Below are 13,044 nucleotides of genomic sequence, written 5' to 3'. Positions count from 1 at the left end.
ATGCTCGTATGGTTCCATTCCCCTCAGGAAACATCACCACTAAATTTCTAAGTTGCTTTCAAATACCCTTATTTAAGGCAAGACCAGAAATTGCAAAGAGAACCTATCCTAGAGGGGCAAAGATGTGGATGTTGATTATATAGGTGATATTGTTGGTCCTATAGTTTATAATATACACTTGAGAATCTGTAGAACTACGGAGTACCTAAAAAAGGAGACCACGTAGTCCAAACCCCTGCTGAAACAAGGACCAATTTAGGCCATACTGCTCAGCTGTCATCCAGCTGAAATCAGAATATATCTAAAAGTGGAGATTCTATGTCTCTGGACAACTCTTCCCAGTGTTTTGCTACCCTCGTGATAAGAAGTACTTTTTTGATATCTAACTGAAATTTCATGCGTAGCAACTTGTGTCTGTTGTCCCCTATGGCTGTCACTGTGCACCTCCAGGAAGAGTGCTTGTAAATTGCCTGGACTCTTGCATTTGCTACTTGAAGGAAGCAATAAGACCTCCTTATTAAGGAGACCCTTCTTTTTAAAAGCCTAACTGAATGTGGTTCTCCCAGCCTCCCCTCATCAGAGATGTGCTCCATCCACATAATTAGTTAATGGATTTCTATCCCGATGTAGAGTGCTGTATTCCCATCTGATAACCAAGAGAAGGTCTGGTCAAACATTTCATGTAAATGGCTCAAAGCCGTTTACATTGGAAAACAGATCTGGGAGCAGTATCTGGAAAGCCCCCAAACCCCAAATTTGACTGGTCAAGTTTGAATTTGTTAGTTTTCTTAGCTGAAATCTTTCTGATTTCTTAGCTGAGCCTTTTATTTTTCGATATTGAAAGCCAAAGAGTTTTAATATGGAGGTCAGGATAAGAGCTGTAATGAAAAATTAGATTTTTTTTTTCTTCTAATACATTTAATAATAAATCTCCTTCTTTTATTTTCATCAAAATTGTCCAAAAGCAAACGTCTTATTTGGAATATGGAGTCTGCAAGCCAGTGTGACATTTTAGTATGTTCACACACACTGCACAATGGAATAGCTACTACTCCCGTCTGCTTATCTCATTTTACCATAAGGTTCAGTTTCTATCATCTGTGTTATTCCCACCTACTTTGTTCAAGGAGAAGAAAGTGAGAATGTAGAATCTAAGATCAGTGAAAAGGAAACCCTTAGCTGCATATCATCAGCTAGTTAATTATACTTTAAACTCTTCTCATATCCTTGCAACTTCACACATTTATTGAGTGAAAGACTGAAAGTGAAGACCAAGGCTGACTACTGAGAAATGCCATATCTAAGCAGTTCATCATGGATCTCTTTGCTAGGAAGCAAGAATTCATGCTTTTCTCAAGTACAGAACATACCAGAAGGGGTGTTGGCTCTCAAGCAGGTGAAAACATTTATACAAATATAACATAGAAAAATATATGCATATCATTAAGTATTTCTATTTAGCATTAATTGAGTTAGCATTCAAACTGCGCCATGGGCAAAGAACAGAAACAAAGAGAATGAATAGGGAGGTAAAAGATTTAGGAGGAAAAGTAAGATCATGACTTGTTTAAAATAACAGCTGAGGACATTTTACCTTTCAGTAAGCATGATCATTTAGATAATAGCTCTTTTTTTTTTTTTTTGTAGTAGTAGTAGTAGCATAGTAGTAGTATATTTCATGTTTAATGCTTCCTATAAGAGTTGATTTTTTGATTTGTCTTTTGACAAGGGTCTGAAGGTTTGGTATTTATGCATGCTTGCTGAGGGGAAAAACTGAAGCTCAAGTGGATGTTTGTGACTTACTGGAGGATATACTGACAGCTGTTGTGCCTTTTACAGGCAGGAAGTCTATAATCTGTAAAGGGTTTGTTTTTTCATTTGTTTTTTTCCTCTTTGACTTCCTTATGAGATACAGTCACTGTAAAGTCCACCACGTGTCTTTAAGCTCAGGGCTTAAAATATCCGTTAGAAGCAAGTCAGAAAGGCCATACCAAGACTGGGAGGCCCACAGAATTAGATACTGTGTTTATCTCATCCCCATATGCTTATACCCTTCCTCCCACGGCAATGCTAAATTTGTTCACGAAGCAGTGATCAAAGGTTTCTCACGTTCATGGTGCCCTCCAGCTCCATCTTTCATCCAGCCCATGGCCCCATCTGCTCCGCGACTGCTGTCCGCCCCCTGTCCTCACCCATTGGGAGTCTCAGCTGACATTTGGGTGTCTTCCCCCTCCCACTCATGAACATCAGACTGCTACTGATCATCTCGCATCAGACATTTTGAATATGTACCGGCAGGCTTGACGTGCCTTAAGTTACTCTGTTGTTTGGTTTGCTGCATAGGAGTGTAGGATGCACAAAAAATTTACCCTCCGGAGCTGCAAGGGGAGAAGGAATTGCCGTATCCAGTGGAACTTCATTGTCAAAGGATTCGTCAGCTACAGGGCCAAATTCTGCTTCCACAGTTGCAAGATGATATTTTATTATTAGGTGCCTATACATCAGCATGCTAATTCTGTTTTTTTTTTTTTTTGTTTGTTTGTTTGTTTGTTTTCTGCTACTACTTTTTAAAAAAAAAAAAAACAAAAAAAAAACAATAGTATCATTGTCAACAACATCCTGCTGTCCCAGAACATTCTTTGTCTGGATACAAAGCAGCATGTGGCTCTAAGTGTAGCTATAAAGCAGGGATCAGCAGGAAAGTAATTTTGTTTTTAAATATTTCTCATTCTATGTTGTATTTGCGTTTGTATTATGCATTTGAGAAATGCTTGCTGATATTTTTCCTTTCCGCTTTGATGTAAACAGATCTCATATCATAGATTCTCAAATCTAAAACAGACTTTGAAAAAATGAGGATTAAATGAGACCTTATCCTAGAAAGTAGAGCCCCCACCCTTTTGGACAGAGCATTGTTTCTCCCCACCATGTGGAATGGAGATAACCCTCTGTTTCTTTGTGGTAAGCTACCAACCAAATCCATTCTGGCAAATCTGACACCCAATGTGATTTGTCCTTTTCGATGCTGTTTATGAGAAGTCAGGACGGTCTTCTGTCAAAATTGATAAGTGAGAAGACAGTGGGGAATGCAATTTTATTTGTAACAGCACAGCTGCCAGCAGTTCCAGCTTGTTTACATCTAGGCTGGCTCTGTCTTGCTCCATAGCTTTTCTATTTCCATCCAAATAGCCCCCAAGTACATTGTGGATGTGCCTGTCTATGTAAAATCTGCATAAAAGAACACACTGGGAGTGTTAGAGAAGGAAAAAAGAACCTACTTCTTTAGGTTCTTTTCACAAGTCAAGAACATCAGTAGCTTTAAAAGCAAAATCTTGATCTTTACCAAATATCCATTTTCATTTACAAAATAGCTTCTAAAACTGAAATGTAATCTGCTAAAATCCTGTGATGCTTATTACCTGCCATGGTGAAGGTGCCTGAGGAGGTAAGAGCTTAGCTTTTTTGATGAAAGCATTCTTTCTCCAGTGGAAGTGGTCAGTCTTTGTAAATCAAATCCACAAACATTTAGATATGTTTATTATCTGTGGAAAAAATGCAAGAGGATCCTGCAGTGACATGTGAAGTGGAGGGCAGTTTAATTACACACTGCTTCACGCTGAATACTTCTGCTACATATCCTACAATTAGCCTCCGCTACATAGGCATTAACATATTTCCTGGAAAATCCTTTTGACAAGGAAGCGTAACTCTTGATGGTCTTGTGATAGTTCCCAGGTCTATGAAGCCTTTGTTTGCCTGCTATATAGCTTGCCTTCAGTCTGGCAGTCCCAGAATCCCAGGCATTTTTGATCTTTTTTTATTAGTGCACTTAAGAAAGCTGCAGTCATAGCCATTTCTTTTATACAATCTCTCCTGTGAGCTGTTTCTTTATCATAGCCCATGCTATACACACAGGTATCGGGGAGGTGAAGTTAAGAGGTTTTTTTTGTTTTACTGATGTAGCTTTTGGCAGGTGAACTTTTTCAGCAGACTAAAAATTCTTGTTTCATTTTGCTATTTCTGCTATTGCTGTTATTGATAAATAATTGGTTTCCACATGGTTTACCATTCAAAAGTATAGTCCCAAGGTGGCTGTAAATGTCTCTGCTCTGGTTTCGTAAATTGTGGGATCATCAGACACTTTGTGTTCTTGCTATAGATGTGAAATATATCTCTACATTTTTTAGGAGTTGCAATCATGCTCTTAATGAATTGTTTGATGATTGCTAAGGGAGATTCTTCTGCAGCATGACTGACCTGCCTGGCACCTACTTACATAGGTACATATACACACATACACATGAATAAACAGACCCACTCCCCTCCACACAGACACTTGAAGATACATGTAAACAATTAAATATTTAACACCTCTCAAATCTGAATACAAAATAACTAACTTAAAAAGGAATTGCTTTGTTAATTGAATTTTGGTGGCACCACAGGCTCTCTTCATCTAAACAGGGATTAGTAGCCCTTGGGAAAAAAAAAAAAACATCGTATTTAATATAATTGATGATTTCTAGTGATACTAGGATTTGCACATCTTTTTCAGAATTTCATAAAATTACTTCTGGTCATTGTTAAGAGATGTTGCCGCTAAACAAATGACCTGCATAACTAAGAAAGACTGAAACATGATTTGGGGAAGTATAACGTCATACTTCTTTGAAACACCAAGCTTCTCTTTTAAGAGTATAGTCTTACCTGTTGTCCATACCCTGATTGTTTGTATGTGACAGTCACATTTCCTGTTGCATGGAACAAATTCAGAGGTAAAATAAAAGGCATTTTAAAAGAAACTCTGAAGAACGCCATATATTCTACTGCTGGGGCTTTTTGTTGTTGTTGTTTTTGCAAACCCAGGCTGTTGTTTCCTCTTTTTTATACCCACACTCACTTGCAACATGTGCTTTTATGTAACATGTAATACCATTCTCATCACTTCTGAACTTGAGTTAAATTTTCTTTGTAGAAGCTCCACTGTTAGCACTTCACCCTCCTAGGACTTCATTAGATTGAACTGTCAGCCTGTTCTGTAAGAATCGAAGGATAGCTCTGACTCTCCTGGTATTATTTATTTTTATTTCATGAGCATGATTACTTGCCAGTGATGAAGAGTGTGGGGCATTATGAAGATTAAATATTATAGAAGATAGCAACATAAATGACTGGTGATTTGGCAGTCTGGATAAGGTGTATCCTTCTAGCTACATGGAGAATAAAACCAAGAAAGTGAATATGATTGGTGATAGAGTGCCAGGATGTTCTGCCATTTTGAGCTCTGCCTGATAAATGTCTGGCTGCTCACCATCATTCCTAGGAATGAAATACAAAGTGCTAAAATGGGATTATTAAACAAAATAATGAGACTAGGAGCAGGCTTTTCTTGGTTTCCATAGTTTACGGAAACAGCTAGAAAGAAGCTGATAAAATCAATCTGACTTTGCTAGGACGACCTTCTTATAGTAACCCTGACTGAAAGTGTAAAGAGCAGCCACAATTCAACTGTGCGTATAAACTGGATGTTGATCTCACCCATAAAGATGTCAGCATAGGAAGATACTGAAGGATGAACTTTAATTTTAAGGTGCCTGTAGTCCCTTTGCACTTCTGTTTGATGCTTCAGAAGAATGACACTATTTCAGATGATTTTTAAAATTTTTTTTTAGATATAAACAGTTTATTAAAATAAGTCAGACCTTAATGTACTTTCTCAGTTAATTCTTCATTGATCTGTTCTGTTAGTACTCTGTTCTTGGCCTTTTCTGCTTCATTCACTCAGTTAATCATTCTGTTAATTATGCCATTAGCAAAATGAACATTAAAACAGTTACTTGGATATTACTACAGATGAAAAGGAAAAGCAGAGATAGAGATATATATTTTCTTATTTTGTTCAATTACATTGTTTTTGTTCTTAAAATTTATGGAAAATACTATCCTCCTTCACCTGGGGTTATCAGATATTGGGCGTACTCATTGCGTTCAATAAGCCTTGATTTCTTCTGAAGGTGAAATCAAGGTGAAATCAAGGGTACAATGTAAAATAACTAGCCTGGTCCTAAGATACAACTTTACAGATGCTTATGAAAAAAAAATAAATGAGGAAACAAGATAAACTGTCAGCTAAACCTTGTTAATTTAGCATTTGCAAACTTTTAGGTCATCCCAGCTGTGAGATAAATTGTGTAAACCCTTTGGAGCTCTGCCTGATAATGGTCTGTAAGAGGATAAAATAAAGGTGTTTCAGTTCACACCTAGAGTTGCTTCATAATATGCACGTGGCAATTTAGAGATGGGCAATAATTCACTAATTGGTAATACCTGTATTCATAGCCACCTGTGTCCTGGGTGGCTATGAATATACATGTATATATATATTTTTCTCTGATGTTGCAATAATAGCAACTAGTAACATTTTGTAATCTTATTTTGATCCAAGAGATACTAATAACCATCCTACCATACAGAAAAATTGCTGACCCCACAGAGACCTCCATGTACTGCCTGACTCTGAGTTCTACTGCTTTAGTACATGTTGTTTTATTGTGGGCTTGAATTTGGAATTTGTCAGCTACTTTAGAGATTTGTGCCAAGACTCAGCTTTTTCATACATTTTAGGATAAAGTATATCTCAATTATATCTCAAAAAAAATATGTTTCACCACACAAGGACTTTTTCAGACTGACAGCTTTTTATCTTTCTTCTGGTGAAGTAGGAATCCTCCCACAGGCTGTAGTGACTTCCCTTTCTAAAAGCTATATATATGTAGTTGGCTCCTAATTTAAAACCTGGAGATTTCATTCTTGTAAATACCAAAATTTCCACTTTTTTTTTTTCCCATTCAGAAATAGTTGTTCCAAGGAGAGAAGGAAGAGGGAACAGGAGCACAGTGTTTTGGTTTTGCAGGCTTTTACAGGATTTTACAGAACATATAACGAGCATTAAAAACTGACATTCTTTTCAGCTAAAGGTAATGGAGTTCAGTGGAACAGGGTAGATGGTAGTTAATGCTAAGAGATGAAATATTCAACTGTGTCATAAACAGAATGTGTTTAGGATCCTCCAACTTAACATGTCAGAAAAATACAATCCCTGAACTATGAATAACAGGTTTTAAAATATCATATTTCCATTACTGTAAAGCATAACACTGATTAAAATTAATTTCATATTTGACTACATATTGTCAGTGAGGTAATTTCTTCATTGTAAGGAGGATTTAAACATTAACTGAAATGATCACAAGCATTTTGCGGGTGTTGTATTTTGATTCCACGCTGCCCCCTCTAATGGTGTTAGCAATATTCAAGGGATGTGCTACTCAGTTATACTGTACAGGTGAGGGGAACACAATAGCTGATAGAATTCTGATAGTCTCTTGTTCCTTCTAATAGTGTGCAACAATTGCTATACAGCCAGGGAATACTGGAAGGACATTGAGTATTTATAATATTACTACAATGCTTCTCAAACACTCTGTAATAATTTATTTCTTTATGTTATACTATCCTTGTGCTGTTTGCATTGCAGTCTGTTTCCATAGATGAAGAAAACAAGTCACAAAAAGCTATGTGAAGTGCCTACACCAAAGCAGTTACAAGTGAACATGGAATAGATTCCAAATTAGTCTCTAAGATTTGTATTTAAGTTATTGAACTTTATTAATATTTAATGCTATGTTCCATGCATTATTGATTTTTGAACTTATATCAGGAAATGCTAATGTTGTGAGAATTTCTGATTCATCAAAGCTTTTGTTTAAGACTTAGAAAACTTTTGGAAACCAATGAAAAGTGCATCCTACAAGGAAAGACTATAAATATTTTTCAAAATGATGGTGAATTTGAGAAAGTAGGGAAAATTCTCTTCCCCAGTATAAAACATCTTCCAGGTAAGAATGGTAAGAATTTCAAATGTGTCCAGTAATCTAAAATGCATACAGTGACTTTTCAGGGGGGGGAAAAAAAAAAAAAGAAAGAAAAAGTTTAAATTCTGGAAATGGGTCTGCATGTTTCCTTATACAAAGAAATTGTAAAGGGGATCTTATTTATTTATTTATTTATTTATTTATTTATTGTCTACATAGTATCTGGAAACTTCCATTCCTAGGACACCATGATGTTTGGATATGAGGTAGCTAAATGTAGTGTTTCTATTTGTCATACTGTAAGATAATGTTGAATAAATGATTAAGTCTTCTTAGTTAAAATAGGCTACAGTAAATACAGCAAACTGGTCTTAGTGAATTTCACAGTCAGAAAGTCATGAGTGGATGGAAATGAAAAATGGACAAAAAATGAGACAAGACAATATTATAGGGTCCATCAGCTGGATGGTAAAGCCTTTAGAGTTAGGGTAGTGTTATTCTCCGTAAACCTCCTTTGCACCAGAGCAGCCCAAGAGCTGTAGTTCTTTGTAAAGAACTCAGTCAATGTCTTTACTCATTCTGTGGATGCAGTAGGTCAAATTTAACACAAGTAATACTATCACAAAGAGTGTCAGCAATTCCCCAAATCCACTCATTCTCCTTCAGTTCTTGGTGGGGGACATGTCAGATCTCAAGTTTATTCCAAGCTTCAAGACCACCCAGTTGCTTCCAAACACTGGAAGTATTTATGGGGTTTGAGAAGCTCCAACCATGGAAAAAGGATAGCTTGCCATCCATTGTAACTAATTTATATCAAGCTCTAATTTCTTGTTTGACTTAGCAGCACACAGAAGTGTAAGAAGACAGGCAAATGAAGGATTGGAGGCTGAGAGAGAGGAAAGAAAACAAAGTGGCAGCAATAATAAGTTGCTTCATAGAACCATAGAACATCCCAAGTTAGGGATAAGAAGGGACCCACAATGATCATCAAGTCCAGCTCCTAATTTCAGTAGTGCTGAGCTGTATGTATGATTTATACATAGTGAAGCAGTCACTTTAGTAGATGGGATTTCTTGCTTACCAGTCAGTAATTACTTTACAGATTTTTATAGGCATGATAACAGAATGGTTTATAATCTGACAGTAAAAAGAGGGTGATGCAGGGGCTATGGGAATATGGACATTTACTGAGATTGGAAATGCCCGGGAGGAAATGGGAGAAAAGGGTGAGTGAAGCTGCTGCCTGTGCAAATACAGGTGAGGGATCACTTTGGAAGAGTGAACAGAGACAGGCTTTGAGGGTGAGGACAGAGGGTTGTGTCTGTGGAGAGGAGTGCCATGACGGGATGGAACAGGATGAATGGAGATGAGAGGGGCTGACAGGCAGTGGTGAGGCAGGAGCAGAGCTCAGCAACAGTATAAATGGGTTTAACAGGGAGTAAACAATCCTGACAGGAGGTCAGGAGGATTCAAAGATGTGCATGGCCTCCCGGATGCCACAGGCAGAGTGATCAGCAAGTTAAAATGGGGCAAAGTAAGCTTTCCATGTGTGCAATTATTCCAGCATAGGTTATTGGATAGATAACTCATCAGCATCTTCCGGGTGTGGCGAGAAAAAACTTCACCAACCTCCCTCTTAGGCTGTAATCTATTTTCCAGAATGTGGCAGCAAAATGTGAGGAGTTCAGAGTTCTTTTTGCCCCCAAAGGGCTCTTCAAGAAAAGCCACTGAAGGGTTCATGCACCACTTTCTAACAGGCTGTCAGCTTTATTCATTGTAATCTAGCTTTTAGTAGAAAGACCTAATATAACTTCAAACTGATGCAAACATTTACCAAGGTCTCCTTTAATATTTCTTAATCATTTTCAGCTATTCTAGGAAGCCAACAGGCAGTTAGGTGACATTTATAACCTACTTCTCTACCACTTAAGAGAAATGATGGTATTAACCTAGCTTTCCCACCCCAAAGAGGTGACAGCTCCATGTTTGGCCTTATGTCTTCTGGGGCTGACAGCCTGTAAACTGGTTTTCCCATGACTGAAGCAAAAGATGGCATTTAACTGTGAGCCAGAGGCTACAGCCACTAACTACTCCATCGCTTTAAAGAACAACCAACATAACTAGTTTTCAATCCTTCAGGAGCATGACCTCTACCCTTTGTTGTCTTTTCTATGTCTGAAGAAATGGACTACCTTCTAAATTTAAATCCTAGTCTTTCTTATTCTAATTTCCATGTCTATCTTTAAAGGGTTTTGCCATGAATTATTTTCTTAAAAGTATTGTCTTCACCATTGCAAAGCACTGAATTATTGTTCTGCCCACACAGAGGAAAGAAGCAGCAAGTCAAAGATTTAACAATTTGGCATTGCTTTCTGTCACTTGGCAGCGGATACCTTCATGTTGAGAGGCGGCTGCCCCCAGAGTGCCCAAAAGAGGGGGAGGCTGTCATCTCCTGAGCGCTCTCCTCAGTCCCTCTCTTTCCACCATCTGTCTGTCAGCACACTTCATGAATCCCCAAATATTATTTCTCACAGATTTTTAAAATGCTGAAATCTGAAGACAGTTCAGTCCCTACATGCTCACACACAAAACCCCAAACCTGAAGCAAGAGAAAATGGCTAGATGTGTGTGTGTATTTAAAGGGATTTAAAAGGAGATCACATCCTTACAATATCATTAAAAAAAAAAAAAACAACAAACAAACAAAAAAAAAAAACAACCTTGAAAACATCTGTCACGAAATGAAATGTCAAATGCTTCTGACCATGATGGTCCAGGTTCTGTCGTGTCTCTGTTGCTATTGTTCTCCTGAAGTTGTTTCAGATGTGCATGTTGGCCACCAGCTAAAGATTGGGCTTGTGGACTTTAGATCTTAGAGATGATGTAGTGTTTTATTAAAAGATATTGTTAGCCCCGAATGTGACCAGCATATGTTGTGTTCTCTATAAAAAAGATGTCCTGAGGTTAGTACTGCAGATGTGGAGTGGAGAAAGGGTACTTATTTGGAATGGCTTCTGTGCAAAGCAAGAGACCTCATCCAACTTCATCCTTAGTCTGAATGAAATATTACTTGAGTGTGTTCTTGAGTCTAGACTGAAAAACTTGGAATGTTTATCAGGCAGTTAGCTTTGGTCCCCAAGAACTAATGTGGGTATCTACAGCTTGTATGTGGCCACACACACTGTCATCGAACTACACCTCGCACAGTCACTTAGGAAAGGAATAGTCCCAAGAGTACTGAGTACGGATCTCAGCTCTGAGCTCTGTTACAGGGAACAGAAATGAAGGCTGTGGCAATGCATAGCCAGGTGTGCTGTATCCCAGTCAGTGGATATTTGTCACTGGTGTTTGTCAGCAGCCAGTTCCCAGAGAGGGTTTTAGCAAACCTCCTTCATTCCCAGGATGGAGCCTCTAGAGTTGCCCTCATTTTCCTTCACTTTCATGCCCTAAATGGTTAAATTATTCTGCTCATTGACCCAGCACACGCTGAAAGGATTCAGCTCATTTGCGGCCTGAAACATTTGTCCAACTTTATAATAACAAACATTTTGAGACAAATCATCCACAAGACCATCAAGGTCATTGCTGACTGAAGAAATTACGCTCAGAGCTGTCCTCGGGGTCCCTGACCAGCCTCAGCGCGGGGAGAGGGGAGGTGGTGCTGGCAGGACAATGAAAGTCAATGGATTTCAGCTCATGAACAGCTCCTCATTTGCCTTGATTTAAAGGTCCCAGTCTCAGCCCTTTATGGTGTATTTAGGCTTCCTTATAGGCCTCTAAGGGACTGCAAGCTTCTTTATTCCTTAAAAGTATACCTTGTTGCTGTAATTGAAGCTGTTTTGTTACTGTAATTCCTCCCTAATATTACAGTTCTAGTCAAGTGTTCTTTCCCTCTGGAGGCATCAATTATTATGGGTTTTGAATAGGCCTCCCTTCAGTATACATATTTTCACTCCCAATGCCAAAATCAGGTCACTGTAATTCTCTTCCTTAATAAAATACGGTCCCATGTTTCTTCTTTCAAACTTCTTTCATGTATAAAGCATGTACTAGTGAATAATTCCACTTCCTACCACATGATAAGCTATTTAAAGTGGCTGTCATACTTATGAAAAGCCAAAGAATACTACAAATTTCATGGTATTTTCAACACTTTCTTAGTATCTCATTAAGACGTTGAATATTCAAAGTCCAGCAGGAAGTTTATAGAGTTTATGCATGTCCTGAACCTGGGTAGATTTGTGCATTGGTGAGGGCGCAGGGGATCAAGCCCAGCAGTGCACTTGGTGAAATGTAAACTGTACGGGGTTTGTTGGCTAACCTAAGTCTGTGACCTGGGGATTTTTCAGTAAATTGTGGTGTTTTGATGCTTGGTCCCCACACATCTGTTGGGCAGAGTCGTAAGCCCTCCCTCCTGTGTGCTCATTTGTATGTTGATCTCTCTGACATCTCAGATGATGGGGAGGGACAAACTCCTTATCACAACAGAGAACCAGAGTGTAGGTCTGAGGAAAAAACTGGACCTGTGGCACAGCCAAGTCACTGTCACTAACTTGCACATTCAACACCTGAGTGGCAGTGCTTTCTGGTATTTCCTCAGATGTTTCCTCTTCCACACCAGAAGAAGTATGTGCTTGTGGTGCATGGCTGTTGCAGGCAGGAAGGGATGCAGCTTCCCTCCCCACAACCCAGCACTGGGCTCTGTTTGCTGCTGCAGGAGAACTGGAGAGAACAGACACAGCGGTGCCCATGTGCCCTGGGAGAGACTTGTGCTAGAGAGGTTGTCCTGATGCTTGCTGAACGTGTGACTCTGCACTGTATCAAGTCTGAAAAGTGGATTGTGAAGGATTCTATTGTCTCTCCCTCTCCCTCTCCCTCTCCCTCTTCCTCTTCCTCTTCCTCTTTCTCTCTCTTTCTCTTTCTTCTTTTTTTTTTTAATGGTTATAAGAAGCAGAAGCTGTTAAGCTCCAAATGTCATCTACAAATTCCTTTTAAATACCCATATCAGCTGAAGTTTTCCATTTGCAACCAAGCTAATACTCTGTGTTATAGGATTCATAGTGCTTTATTGCAATTATTTGCTTCACAGTGTTGAAACCAAGTACAGCTTTCCATTTTTGTGAATGATTCCCCTGTGAAACCCTAAAGATGCTTAACTCAAATGGGTGTG

At 38.6% G+C, this 13,044-nt stretch overlaps 1 protein-coding gene across 4 annotated transcripts in view; it reads left to right on the top strand.

Annotated features, from left to right (window-relative positions):
- The window catches only part of PDZRN4 (PDZ domain containing ring finger 4), a 244,773-nt gene that overhangs the window by 212,428 nt on the left and 19,301 nt on the right, over window positions 1-13,044 (top strand). The gene's annotated exons all lie outside the window — the stretch shown is intronic.

The sequence above is a fragment of the Anas acuta genome, chromosome 1, assembly GCF_963932015.1.
Source record: "Anas acuta chromosome 1, bAnaAcu1.1, whole genome shotgun sequence".
Taxonomy (NCBI): domain Eukaryota; kingdom Metazoa; phylum Chordata; class Aves; order Anseriformes; family Anatidae; genus Anas; species Anas acuta.
Note: the sequence above shows the minus strand (reverse complement) of the source record. Positions and strands in the feature narration are given on the sequence as shown.